Source organism: Pongo pygmaeus, chromosome 9 (assembly GCF_028885625.2).
Source record: "Pongo pygmaeus isolate AG05252 chromosome 9, NHGRI_mPonPyg2-v2.0_pri, whole genome shotgun sequence".
In the NCBI taxonomy this organism is placed as follows: domain Eukaryota; kingdom Metazoa; phylum Chordata; class Mammalia; order Primates; family Hominidae; genus Pongo; species Pongo pygmaeus.
In genome coordinates this window covers 56,203,832-56,217,774 of record NC_072382.2, presented here as the reverse complement: position 1 = coordinate 56,217,774, position 13,943 = coordinate 56,203,832, and the positions used below count along the sequence as shown (strand labels likewise).

The 13,943-nt window shown below is 41.0% G+C and overlaps 1 protein-coding gene across 10 annotated transcripts in view; it reads left to right on the top strand.

Annotated features, from left to right (window-relative positions):
- NAV2 (neuron navigator 2) overlaps window positions 1-13,943 on the top strand; it is a 779,302-nt gene that overhangs the window by 571,308 nt on the left and 194,051 nt on the right. The window contains exon 1 of one of the 10 annotated variants that reach the window (XM_063671087.1): window positions 12,687-12,808. The exons of the other annotated variants lie outside the window; for them this stretch is intronic. The gene's annotated coding sequence lies outside the window, so the exon portion shown is untranslated. Of the gene's footprint in view, window positions 1-12,686; window positions 12,809-13,943 lie in introns of those variants that run through there. 10 annotated transcript variants of the gene reach the window in all.

Here is a 13,943-nt window from a genome sequence, read left to right as displayed (position 1 = left end):
TCCAGAATTCATTATTCAAGATGACAAAGATTCTCTGAAGCAAAATTTAATAAGCTTGAGAATGTTTAAGTTGGAATTAAAACCTCCAAGCTGGCCTGTGCGTGAGCCTGGTTTCCATGTTCTATCTCATAGCCGTGCACGTGGGTGAGAAGCTCCTTGAGTCCTTGTTCAACAAGGTTCATATGAAGAGCTCTTTGAGCCTTATGGAAACAGAGTAGATGTTGCCGAGAGTGACTGAGTCACCACTCCAGACAGTGAGAACTGTGTGTTTACTGGGCTGCTTCCAGCCAGCCTGGTGAAGTTGACAGGGCACACAGGCCAATGCCTGTAAGGCACAGGGCCCTGGCTCAGAGTAGGAATATGGCAGAGGTCAGCTTGGGCAGGGCCATGGGAGCCACGTATGAAACTATGGCACTGGAAGGACAGTTCTGTCTTTCTCCATAGAGTTGGGTTAGAGACCTCGTCCCATCTTGCTTATAAAAGAGAATAACGCCACCAAAATTTGGTATAGCTATACCTTGCTTTAAGAAAGCCCAATATTAGTAGAGAAGAATAAGAATTAATCTCAGCATTTTGCAGTTTGCAGTGTGCTTTCACATCATTGCCCTTTTGCTGCTCATGAGGGAGGAAGAAAGCTTTAGTCACCATCTCCATTTAATAAAGTCCATTGATTAAGAAGAGCATGGGGCCAGACATGGTGGCTCACGCCTGTAATCCCAGGACTTTGGGAGGCCAAGACAGGAGGATTACTTGAGCCCAGGGGTTCGAGACCAGCCTGGACAACATAGTGAGACCCCATCTGTACAAAAAATAAAAAAAATTAGCCGGGCATGGTAGCATGTACCTGTGGTCCTAGTTACATGGGAGGCTGAGGCAAGAGGATTGCTTGAGCCCAGGAGGTGAGGCTGTAGTGAGCCATGTTTGCACCACTGCACTCCATCCTGGGCAACAGAGCAAGACCCTGTCTCAAAAAAAAAAAAAATAAGAGCATAGACTTTATTGTTCAAATTCTTACTCTACCACTTATTAGCCATGACTTGGGCAAGTTGCTAATGTCTCTGAGCTGCAGTAAATCCACTGTATAAGATACTTGCGTGAATTAATGAAATAATTAAATAAACCTGTTAAATTATTATTTATTTATTTGAGACGGAGTCTCACTCTGTCACCCAGACTGGAGTGCAGTGGCTCAATCTCAGCTCACTGCAACCTCTGTCTCCCAGGTTCAAGCGATTCCCCTGCCTCAGCCTCCTGAGTAGCTGGGATTACAGGCATGTGCCACCACGCCCAGCTAATTTTTTGTATTTTTAGTCAAGACGGGGTTTCACCATGTTAGCCAGAATGGTCTTGATCTCCTGACCTTGTGACCTACCCACCTTGGCCTCCCAAAGGGCTGGGATTACAGGCATGAGTCACCGCGCCTGGCTAAATGAAATTATTTAAAGCACTTAGTACAGTGCCTGGTACAGAGGTGACATTCAAAAAGTACTAGTTATTAGTGTTAGTTTTATTTTTACCTATGAATAAACTGGAGCTTAGCTAGACTCAAGGTTACCAAGCCTTTAAGTTGGACTTGAACCCATTCACAAAGTTCGATGATTGCATAATTCTAAGGGTAGTCTGACTATCACAGAACAGAATAAGATGATTATCTTGGCATTCTTTCCACTTCATTATCATCTGATTTTTAAAGGTGTCTTAGCCTTACAAAGAATTGTTAGGATTCCTCTAAATGGGTGCTTCATTTGCAAAACCTCAGTCTACCACCAACTTGTCACAGCCAGACCTATTACATAAAATAAAACAGACACGTGGAGGAAATTGCTTCCTGACTTAGATGAGTAAAGCTGGTGAGAAGTCTCTTGAGGCATTTTCTAGCTCAGTATATTTCATTTTTTCAGAAGAATTCTGTTTTCCCATTAAGAAGACAACTGTCAGGTGAAAAGGCCCAGAAATCTAGTAGGGCTGTGTGTGGATCAGTCACATCCGTGAAGCCCTGAAATTGTTTGATCTATCTGATACTAAGTGTCTGCATTCTTGGCAGAATCAGGATAAATGACTCCTTTTTTTTCTTCTGTTCCTGCACATTTGGCATAATACAATCATAGAGAGTGAATAATAGTCCAATTCAGCTCTCAGTTTCTGCATTGATTCCTCCAGAGAAATATAATAAGCTCGTTCTTTGGTTGGCTCCTGATTTTGATTGACAGAAAAAATAACAGCAGAAAGATTACATTTTGCCAGCATCCTAAATTTTGAAGAACAAAAACCATATTTAAATGACTGCTAAATTGTCTGATGTTCCTATTTTTAAAAAGAACCTCCTGGAGGGAAACATTCTCTTTGTCTTCAGGGAAGGAGTTAAAGGTCAACAAACTTTGTTGTAAAGTTTCTAAAAGCTGTTGACAGAAGGCTTGATGAAAATACTATATCTTGTGCCCAGAGAAAAGCACATATTTTGAGAGTCCTGTTTATTGTCCCTTCTCAAGGTGGGGTAGACTAGAAGTTCAGCTTACATGTGTGGACTTTGAAATAAAGTTGCCTAGACCTAATCTGTTTGATCTTGGGTAACTTACTAAACCCCTATGCCTCAGTTGTCCTCACTGGTAAAATGGGATCATTATTACCTACCTCATTGGATTTATAGCACGAATAAAAGAAGTTAAAACAATAAAAATGCTTAGCACTGTGCCTGGCACAAAGTGCATGCTCTGTAAATGTTGAATGTTATCCTTCTTAACATGTGTTGTTAGTAATATTGCTATGAGTATATATATATATGTGTGTGTGTGTATATGTGTGTATATACATATATATGTATATATGTATGTGTGTATATATGTGTATATATGTATGTGTGTATATACATATATATGTATATATATGTGTGTGTATACATATATATGTATATATGTGTGTGTATACATATATATGTATATATATGTGTGTGTGTTTATATAAATATATTTGCCATGGAAAATTTTTGTCCAATAAAATCTTAGATGTAAAGAGAGCTGCTCTGGTAGAAGCAGAGCAGAGAATATATAAAAACAGGCTGACTCAATTCCCCTTTTCCACAATTGCTAAAAATACTCTCTGACCTCACCCTCCTCAACTGTCCCCAAGATTGCTCCAGGGAACCCCAGGGCTCCCCCTAACACCCACTGCTGTAATGGGTCCTGGGTCTCTCACTGTCCAAACACTCTTGTTCAGAATGGTCCTGAGTCATGGATTGCTCTGGCAGGTGTTGCTGTAACTTTTCATTTTTTCTTTGCCTCCCAGTGTCTTTGGGCAGAAAAATTGAAAGGAAAGCCACCTTGTTCGAAAGAGTTCTTCTACCATTGCCTTCTCCTTCATTGTCTCTTCTCTAAAGCTGAGGGTCTCTGTCATTTTGGCCACTCTTCCTTGAGCATGGTTTAGGGTCATCCTCATCCTTTAGGGCAAACTATAGTTTCTCAGTGTGTGTTGTAAGATTCGAACTCTATTAACACCTGGTTTTTGAACTTCGGTATCTATTACAGTCACCTGGGGAGCTAGTTAAAACCCCTGCTTTTTGAGTCCCTCCCCAGAGATACTCTGATTTGGTAAGTTTGGGGTAGAGCCAGGGAAGCTATGTTACTTAACAAATTCCAGAGTCTCAAGTTTAGTAGCAGCTGTGGCATTTACTGAATGTGAGACCTTGGAGAAGTCATTACCTGCCCATGGTTCTGTTGCCCGCTTTGAGAAAAGAATGCCTTAAAGTAGCTGATCTCCAAGAAGCCTTTCCAGGTCCAAAAATTCTAAGATTTCACCATTCTAGCTGTGGTCTGGGCTGTGTGCAGCAAAGCAAGATCCTCACCCTTCTTGTTCTGAATGTCATTCCTGTGTTAATATAACCCAAGATCCCATGGATTTTCATGGCAGCCACATCTCTGTAGTGAGTCACAGTGAACCTAACTGTCGATAGAAATCTTTTTAGGCATACTGCTGCCTGGTAATAACCTACTTCCTATTTTCATGTAGCTTTTGGCCCCCATGCAGCGTAAATAAAAGAAAGCAGGTACACCTTATGGGTGTTTAATGCTCGAATGCAGGAAAGAATCCCACATTTTACTAGATTATAACATCACAGGGGGAAATAAGGGCTCATCTTCTTCTCCCTTTTCTAGCTCTCCTAGTAAGTGGCCAGTGGACATCTGTCTTTTCTGATTTAGCTTGTAAACCCATTTTATACCCCCTTTATTAGGACAGTGTTTGCCAAAATGCATCCCATGATAGGCTTTTTCCTTAAACTATCCCATAAAATCAGTTCCCTGGCAAAAATACATTTAAGAAGCACACTATCATCCCATTATCCTTTAGGATATTCTCAGTGCAAATAGGCACATTAAAGGTTCTGAGAAGTCCTGTAGACAAAAAAAAAAAAAAAAACTATTTGACTACTATTTAGACCTCCATTTTCCAAACTTACCTGACCATGGAATCTCTTCTTTCTTTTACTGTCTATTTATATTGTTCAGTGGAAGCCATTCTGGTTTAACACTGATTTGGAAGCCCCTATTTGGGGCTGCCCATCCTTGCCCCAATAGAAAGCAGAAAGATTGGGCTGAGCTCCTACAGGAAGGGGCCTACAGAATTCCTTAACTAACTCTATCTTAGAAGGATGTATTTACAATAGTGTACAGCCATTGCATTCTGCCAAAAAGCTGCTGGTTGTGAACAATGACCTCTTGAAAGAATGGGATTTACCCCCTGTAAAGTGTGTATAATCTGTCTGTGAAATTTCATACACTCTTGGAAAAAGGGAGATGGTTTTCTACAGCCAATTTTGTACTTTCTTATAGCCATATATGGTACAAGATAGAGAAATTGCCTGACCAATTAAAGCAAAAGTTTTCTCCTGGGGATTTTGAACAAATAAGTTCGAGAGAGAAAGGATGTGTTTTGAGGGTGATGTGGCTTCAAGAACTGAAAGATAAAGAATAGGCATGTCTTATATTTTTAAAGGTATCTTCCTTCAGATACCAGCAAATGATCTGTCTCCTTACCCAGCTGAGTGGGAGGATTTTTAAAATTTGTATAGAATACATTTGATGTAAAGGGTGAGTGTGTGAGAGAGAGGGAGAGATTTTAAGAATTTATTATCTTTTAAGGTGTTAGCATAGGGTCAAACATAAGCCCAGCTGCTTATGAATATTTCCAGCAAGTTAACCTTTGTTTAGCTTTACCAATTCTTTATAACATTACGTGGGATTTAAGAACATACCTTGTAGAACTGTTTGGAGAAAATGTAGTGAAAACTACTTTGGAAAGGGATAATTCTTTAAAAAAACAAAACAAAACTGGTTTTCAGCTACCAGCAGATAAATGAATTACCTCATCACCCATGGTTTCACTTGGTTTTATCCAAAATAAGCCACTGAAGAAAAAGGATTACCTTGTCACATATTACAAAGAAACACAACTGTAATTGCTCCAGCTGTCGAGGGCCTCTTCTGCTTCCTCTGGGGTGAAAAAGTCACTGAGAAAAACTGGGAAATGTGTGGTTCATGCAGGACAGAGAAGGATTCTGTCTGTTAGGATAATGTGCTTTTACATTCTGCATATTTATTTTTGATCAAACTGTCACAAGATACTGGAGTATTCATACATGACATTTTAAATGACCCAGTAGAGAGCAAAATCTCTACCATGCATAGAAGAAAAAAACATTAAAAGCATCACCAAGATTTCTAGTCATTGAGTTCAGTTAGTTTTAGAGGAACTGACATGGTTAGTCTAGAGGGGGACAAATCAGGAGCACCTGATTTTAATTTTGAGCCCTGTGGACAGATCTGGTGTGGATAATAGTTTTTGTTTGTTTATTGATTTTTCTAACCACCATTTCAGGGGACCTAATAAGACTTCAGGCATTCTTGGACGTAAGCTAAGTCAGGTGCATCTACTAACCACAATGCAGGATAACAAGGGTCAGGGACGCTTATTTTTTAAATAGTAGGCATTCCAATGGGCATGAAATGGCATTTGTTGTGGTTTTGATTTGCTTTCCCTAATGATTAGTGATGTTTAATGTCTTTTCATGTTTTTATTGGCCATTTGCGTATCTTCTTTTGAGAATATTCAAGTTTTTGCCCATTTTAAAATCAACGTAAAATGTTTACGTTGAGTTGTAAGAGTTCTTTATATATTCTGGATATCAGTCACTTATCAGATATGTGATTTATAAATATTCCATCCCGTTCTGTAGGTTGCCTTTTTACTCTACTGATAGTGTTCTTTGATGCACAGAAGTTTTTAATTTCCATGAATCCAACTATTTTTTCTTTGGTTCCCTGTGCTTTTGGTGTCATATCCAAGAAATTATTGACAAATCTAAAGTCATGAGGTTTTGCCCTATATTTTCCCTTAGGAGTTCTGTAGTTTTAGCTTTTATATATAGGTCTTAGATCCATTTTGAGTTAATCTTTGCATATGATATAAGGTAAGAATCCAGGCCAGGTGTGGTGGCTTACACCTGTAATCCCAGCACTTTGGGAGACTGAGGCGGGTAGATCACGAGGTCAGGGGTTCAAGACCAACCTGGCCAACGTGGTGAAACCCTATCTCTACTAAAAATACAAAAATTGGCCAGACTTGGTGATGCATGCCTAATCCCACTATTCAGGAGGCTGAGGCAAGAAAATTGCTTGAACCCGGGAGGCGGAGGTTGCAGTGAGCTGACATCGCGCCACTACACTCCAGCCTGGGCAACAGAGTAAGATTCCGTATCAAAAAAAAAAAAAAAAAAAAAAATCCAACTTTAGTTTTCTTTTCCATGAGAATATCCAGTTTTTCCACCACCATTTATTGAAAAGACCATTCTTTCCCCTATTGAATAGTTGTGGAACTCTTACCAAAAATTGTTTGACCATATGTGCAAAGGTTTATTTCTGAGCTATCTAGTCTAGTCTACTGGTCTATATGTTTGTCTTTATGACAGTACCACACTTTTTAAAAAATTACTTTAACTTTGTAGTGGGTTTTGAAATCAGAAAGTGTGAGGCCTCCAACTTTGTTCTTTTCAAAATTGTTTTGATTTTTGGGGTCCCTTGAGATTCCAGTGAATTTTAGGATAGATTTCTGTATGTCTGGAAAAAAAAGAAAGTCACTGGAATTTTGATAGGGATTGCATTAACCAAACAATCTTTAAAAAACATTTGATTATATAGATCCTCATCCTTATTCTATCTTAGACTTTCTAGAAGTGTATGGAATTATAGACAAAGATCCTTGAAGCATGTGGATACAAAGCCCAGCCCGCTCTCCCTCCATGCCCTCTCACTTTCCTGTCTCCATTCCTTGTTTGTCCTCATGCCCCGCTTACGTTCTTTACTTCTCTCTGTACCTCCAGGGATCCTCTCCAAGATGGAGTTGGAGAGAAGACTGTGTTTAAGCTATATCCTTAATATTAGACATTGACACAGCAGTGCTACTGAGAAGGCTCCTCCAGCCAGGCTCCAAGAACCCTGCAGAACCTCTAAGTGGATCGAGACAGGTTCACCTGCCCTTCTGTGGTCTGGTGGCTACCAGGTTGTCAAGAACTGACCAGGATGACTCTGAAAACAGTCTCTAGCTCATGTGGCTGGAGTCAATACACTTTAAAAGAAAAAAAAAAAACCTAGTTTCAATTATACTAACCAATTTGAATACTCAAGATTGATACCTTGACAAATTTTAGGAAATTACAAACATTTTCCCACACCCAATTATCAGACCTGTTCTCCAAAGACTTGGGAGAGGATTTAGGCCAGAAACCTCCCCAGGGCAGGTTTAAAAATCACAGTAGCAGTGACAGGAGCTGGGATCAACAGGACACTCTCCCTGAGTGCCTGTTGGCATCAGGACCAGACCACCAACGTCTCCCTAACTGAAAAGCTGGGGACAGGAGAGACCTGGGGCCAGTGTCCACCCTCACTGAAGGAGAGAGGAAGAAATGCTTTATTTATCTGCTTTAAACAGTATTTTCATTTAGAAAGCATTTTGGTTCCTGTCAGGGAAGGTTAAGTCTGGTTGCCAGAAAAACCAAACCAAACTTTTTCCCTCCCCACCAGAGGATTAACATTCTCTCTAAACTCCGAGAAAAAAAAAAAATTCCTTTTCTTCAAAGGCATCCTGTCTGCAGTGTTTCAAATGAAACTTTTCCTTCTTACAGTGGTTTGTCAGTTGGTGGTGGGCCAACTTTGTAAGCTGGTCTTTTAGAACTGAGGTGTTCCAACTGCAAGGCACAGCCCACTAGTGGGGCATAAGACCTGTTTAAGGGCCAGGCGCAGTGGCTCACGCCTGTAATCCCAGCTCTTTGGGAGGCCAAGGTGGGAGGATCACCTGAAGTCAGGAGTTCCAGACCAGCCTGGCCAACATGATGAAACCCCATCTCTACTAAGAATACAAAAATTAGCCAGGCATGGTGGCAGGCACCTGTAATCCCAGCTACTCAGGAGACTGAGGCAGCAGACTTGCCTGCACCTGGGAGGTGGAGGTTGCAGTGAGCACTCCAGCCTGGGCAACAAGAGTGAAACTCTGTCTCAAAATAAAATAATAAAATAAAATAAATAAAATAGCCAGGTGTGGTTGTATGTGCCTGTGGTTCCAGCAGTGAGCCGAGATTGCATCAGTGCACTCCAGCCTGGGCAACAGAGCAAAACTACGTCTTTAAAAAAACAAAAACAAAAACAAAAAAAACAAAACAAAAAACACCTGTTTAAGGGCTCTGCAATCAGCATTTTAGAACAGACTAGAGTAGCATATATCAGAGTTTATTGTACATAATAAGAGTATATCTTGATATTTTTCAGTTTAACATGTGGAGAAGTGGCTGTTCATTGGATGGCGATATATCATTCTTACCGTGTTTTTACTATGTGGTCAAAAATTGTCACAGCTACTATTTTAAAATTACCTTTGGCTCAACAAGGCCTGGTCATGTTGCCAGAACTGGCAAAATATCACATACTAGACAAATATATGGAAATAAATAAAGCTCTAAAAACTAACCATTTCAGGTAGTTTTGAACCTAGTCCTTATTTGAGCCTTCTGGTTTGATTTCTATTTGGTTGATTACGTTTTTCAAAAGAACACGTTTAATATGAGTATATCTTGATTTAATGTAACAGCGTTTCTCCCACTTCAGTCTTTCATAAAATTTCTGCATGATTTTTCCAAATCTGTGAGCCACTTGTGTTTTTTATTTCGTATTTTCTTTAAACTAGCTCAAATTTTAAATCTACATTTAATATCCATGAAACTTATTTTATATATGGCTAGTTATCATTTTCCAATATGTTTCTAATATATCTAATAAGCAATAAATATGACTTTTAAAATATAAAAATATTCATGTGACATCCAAAACAATCTCATCCACTTCAGTGGCCCACATATCATCATTTGGGGGATACAGATGTTCAAAACATTCTTTTATGCTTTTCTTTTTCCCCCTTAGGTTCCTTTGCTTTAACAAAGGTTCAGATATTTGAGGAAAATATCAAGAGTTGTTAGTTATCAGGGAAATAAGTGCTTTTCATTTTGAAGAACTCACCCCACCCACCTTCCCCCAAACTGGTTTTCATAGGATACTAGCATTTCTGAATTCACAAGCAGCTCATCTAATGTTGACCATACCTTGACCCAGCAGGTTTTCTCCATCAAAATTGGAAATCACCCAACCGCAGAGGTCGTCTCAGAGACTTGCCCAGATTTGAATAGAAGCAAGGCTAAAAGGACACTAGAGAAATAGCTCATCCTCTTTCTAACAAATGGGGCAACTGAAGCCAAGAGAGGCAAAATGGCATATCTAGAATCACGCCATGAGCTGGGGACAAAGTTCAAGGTCCAGCCTACCCACCCACACCTCCCCTTTGTTTAACTTACTATCTGAGAAGCCTGTTGAGGAAAGCTTCATGCTAGGAGTCATAGGACCCCAGGATTAGAAATGGACAAAGAAGGCCAGGCGTGGCAGCTCACACCTGTAATCCCAGCACTTTGGGAGGCTGAAGTGGCTGGATCCCTTGAGCCCAGGAGTTCGAGACCAGCTTGGGCAACATGGTAAAACTCCATCTCTACAAAAACACACACACACATACACAAAAATTAGCCAGGTGTTGGTGGTACTCATCTGTAAGGCTGAAGCTGGAGAATCACTTGAGCCTGGGAAGTGGAGGTTGCAGTGAGCCATGATCGAGCCACTGCACTCCAGCCTGGGTGACAGAGTGAGATTCCATCTCAAAAAAAAAAAAAAAAGAAAAAGAAAAAAAGAAACGGACAAATTGAGGAACAGGCCCCAAACAGCCACTCAGCCAAGCTCTGAGATCACTGGTGTGATATCCTAGGAATGATAGAAATGTATCAAGTTACTTTGTACAAGACCACTCATGACTTGACATACCCTTCATGTCATAGGGGACTTCTGGCTGTGACATGAGTGTAGAATGTTGATGACCTGGTCCTCAGATGCCCTAGTGCCCCCTGTCTAGCACCACTCAAGCCTTCTGCTCTAGAAACCAAATTCAGAATCATACCCAGGTGCTACCTTTTATAGTCATAATGAGTAGCCTTGAAATGCCCCCATGACTTAATAACCAGGGGAGCCCAAACTAAATACTACATAGAAATGCTGATTCTCTGAGTTTTAATCTGAATTTTTTCCTGAGTTTAGGCTGAAGAGTTTTAATAAAACCCTGAAGACTCATCACAAATCCTACATCTCTGTTGCCTTAAATATGACTTGCAAATGTCGAAATTACCAACCAGCAATTCATAAGAATCTTTATGCTCCAGCAGGCTTTAGGACGCAAAGATGAGTCAGGGCGGGGAGTCTCTGTCCTGGAGGAAATCCAAGACCAGGGGAATAACCGACCTATAGCAGAAGCACCACATGATAACACAAGGATCACTTCCTCCAGGAAGTTTTCCCAAACTCTTCAGGGCAAATTAGTAGAGCCTACTAATTCTCCGGTTCTCATAGCACCTCATAGAGCCCTCTGCCACTTTTTACACTGTTTTCATGGTTTGTTTTGAGGTTCATTGCACCCCGAGACAGTGAGTTCTAGGGAGCAGGAGCTTTATTCAATTCTGTGTTCCCAGAGCATTTTATAAAGTAGCTGGCCCTCCAAAATCATTCTATGGAAGAGGTATGGACAGAATCCTGGTGAAGCACACAGTAGGGGAAAATGCCACGTGATATAAACCAGGCCTGAGAGTCTCAGATGGCTGTTTCACCAAGACAAGCCAAGTATCTGTTTTCTTCTGGGTCAGTTATTAGCTACTTAGTTGGTTAATTTCTAGCTGCGATTGTTAGTGTTTAAAAAAAAAAAATAGAAATGATAGTAGAGACATCCATTTCTGAGCAAGCCTCAGAGTAGTTCCAAGCAGTAAGATCACATTGATCCATGTACACATGGGGACTATTCCTAAAACTTCTTTAGGAAAGAGGAACATACCTTTGAATATGATCTTGTAGTTCCTATAAGGACAGTGTTGCAACCTGCCCCAAGACCCCCTTCCTTTTCTTTAGCACTGTTTTTTAACAAATAATATAGTTTATTTAATTAAATTTATTATCTGTTCCTTCTTGCTAAAATGTGAACTCCATGAAGGCAGAGATTTCTATCTGTTTTTTCATAGATGGATCCCAAGTACCTAAAACAGTATCTGACACATATTAGGAGCTCAATGAATGAATAGATAGATATGAATGAATATATTGAATGAATGAATGAAAACTTTATGTCTGCCCCAGATCTGAGTTCAGGTAAAGGGAAAGGCAGTTTTCCTAGGAGGAGTGGTACTCAGGATCAGTGGTTCACTATTATTTCAGCCGGAGAGCCATCCTCTGTGATGTAGGCTGCTGTATTTCAAATGGCAGGGTTGGTTTGTATCCCACCATGGATGTCATGAACATACATAAGCTAGTAGAATGGGCAGTTCCTAAAAGTGCTCTTGTTGTTTAAGTGGCTGTTTACATGCATTCTTCATCAAAGGAGGTAGCTATGACACCATGTCAGGAGACCTGAGTTCAAATCCCAGATATCTGCATTTCTGGCTGTGTAATTTAAGATTATTCTTTAGCACTACCTAAGTCTCAGTTTCCTCACTCTTAAAATAGGGGCAGGAACCCCTTTTCAGAATGTGCTGAGCACTGAGCCTCCTGACACTGAGCGGGCCGCTGATGGGCAACGTCAAGCCTGTAGCAATCCTCTAACAGGCCAGCAGTGTGGGTGGGTTCTCTGAGCCTGATTCCAAGCCAGTCTCCCCAGGAAAACATCCAACAACACCCCTTGAGTTTTGTTAGGGAGGATTGTGAGGCACCCTCCCTCCAAACCCAAATCCCCAGTAAGTCAGGAAGATATATGTGTTTTAAAACATTGGGAGGTCTGCTTTGGATCACCCTGGAGCTGTGGCTTCCCCGAGCAGCTGAGAGTGAAAGGAGGCAGTTCCTCTACTGTGAGCTCTCACGGCACGGTGCTTACGCCCCACACAGGGGCTGCCTTCGCTCGGCTTCAGCAGCCGTTGAATTTTAAATCATAAAAAGCCGCTCTATATACAGTTTACTCTGTTGCTAGAAGGCAGTGGAACATAGGTATTAAAAAAAAAAAAGAAAAAAGAAAAAAAAGGCAGAAGAAGCAGCCGTTAATCCCGCCAGGCTTCTGGGCACTGGAGTAGTTGTGGATGACAAAAGTTAATTAGAAACATGAGCAGTTTAACGGAAAACACTTGTGACAATTGGAAGGGCAGCCTCTCCGGTTGGAGGATTTTTCCTAGGGAATCATTGCAGGAGAAAGTGGCTGCTGCTAGGTAAGTCATGTCATTGTGACTTTGCAGATGCAAAGGTGCTTTTTGGGGGGCTGAAGGGGTGTATCCTGTCTGCCGTGCACACTGGGCATGGAGTGTGGGTGGGCGTGGGCACGGGGCCCAGTGGAGACGTGCCTTGCCTGGCACTTTCTCTCCAACAGCTATCCTTCCTTGAGGGATAGGCTGCATCATCCCGGGCACTGACTGAAGCAGGGTGCTGCAGTTTCCACTTCTGTCACATTGGCCACCTTGGTGACTAGCCGTTAGTTTGGAGCCTGCCCTCACTAGAACAATTCTGGCTCTAGTTTGGAAATATTTTGAGGCTTTTCTGAGAAAAGAGTCTGGCCAGGGAAATACTCACTGAGCGCCAAGGGGAAGCCTTGACTTCAGATAACCTGTGTGTTTTCTTGCCCACAGTGAAGCCATTGCATAGATTACACTCTTAAGCAAAAAAAAAAAAAAAAAAAAAAAAGCTGTTTTTAAGTCAACCTGAACCATGTTTACAATGTGTTTTTTTGTTTTTTTGAGACAGAGTCTCACTCTTTTTCCCAGGCTGGAGTACAATGGCATGATCTCAGCTCACTGCAACCTCTACCTCCCAGGTTCAAGCACTTCTCCTGCCTCAGCCTCCCAAGTAGCTGGGATTACAGGCATGTGCCACCACACCCAGCTAATTTTTGTATTTTTAGCAGAGACTGGGTTTCACCATGTTGGCCAGGCTGGTCTTGAATTCCTGACCTCAGGTGATCTACCTGCCTCGGCTTCCCAAAGTACTGGGATTACAGGTGTGAGCCACTGGACCCAGCCGTTTGCAACTTTTAAAATGTGCCAGCATGGGAAAAACTTACATGCTTTAATAGGCTTTAACAACTTTTGTGTGTAATTATTCTTTTTTAAAGATTCTACATGGTTTCTCCTTCTTTTCTATTTTTGTAATTGTTGTATTTTAATGTCTCTGATACATTGTTTGCTTAAAGTTGGATAATTCTTGATTCTTTCCCATAATTGGGAAACAGGCTATGGGATGAATAATTGAAAATGGTAGGTATTTCCTACTCTTTCCTGCACTGGCTATATTAATGGTGCAGGTATCTGTTAAGATTTGTTAAGACCCGCATGCATTCACGTGGCACATGCC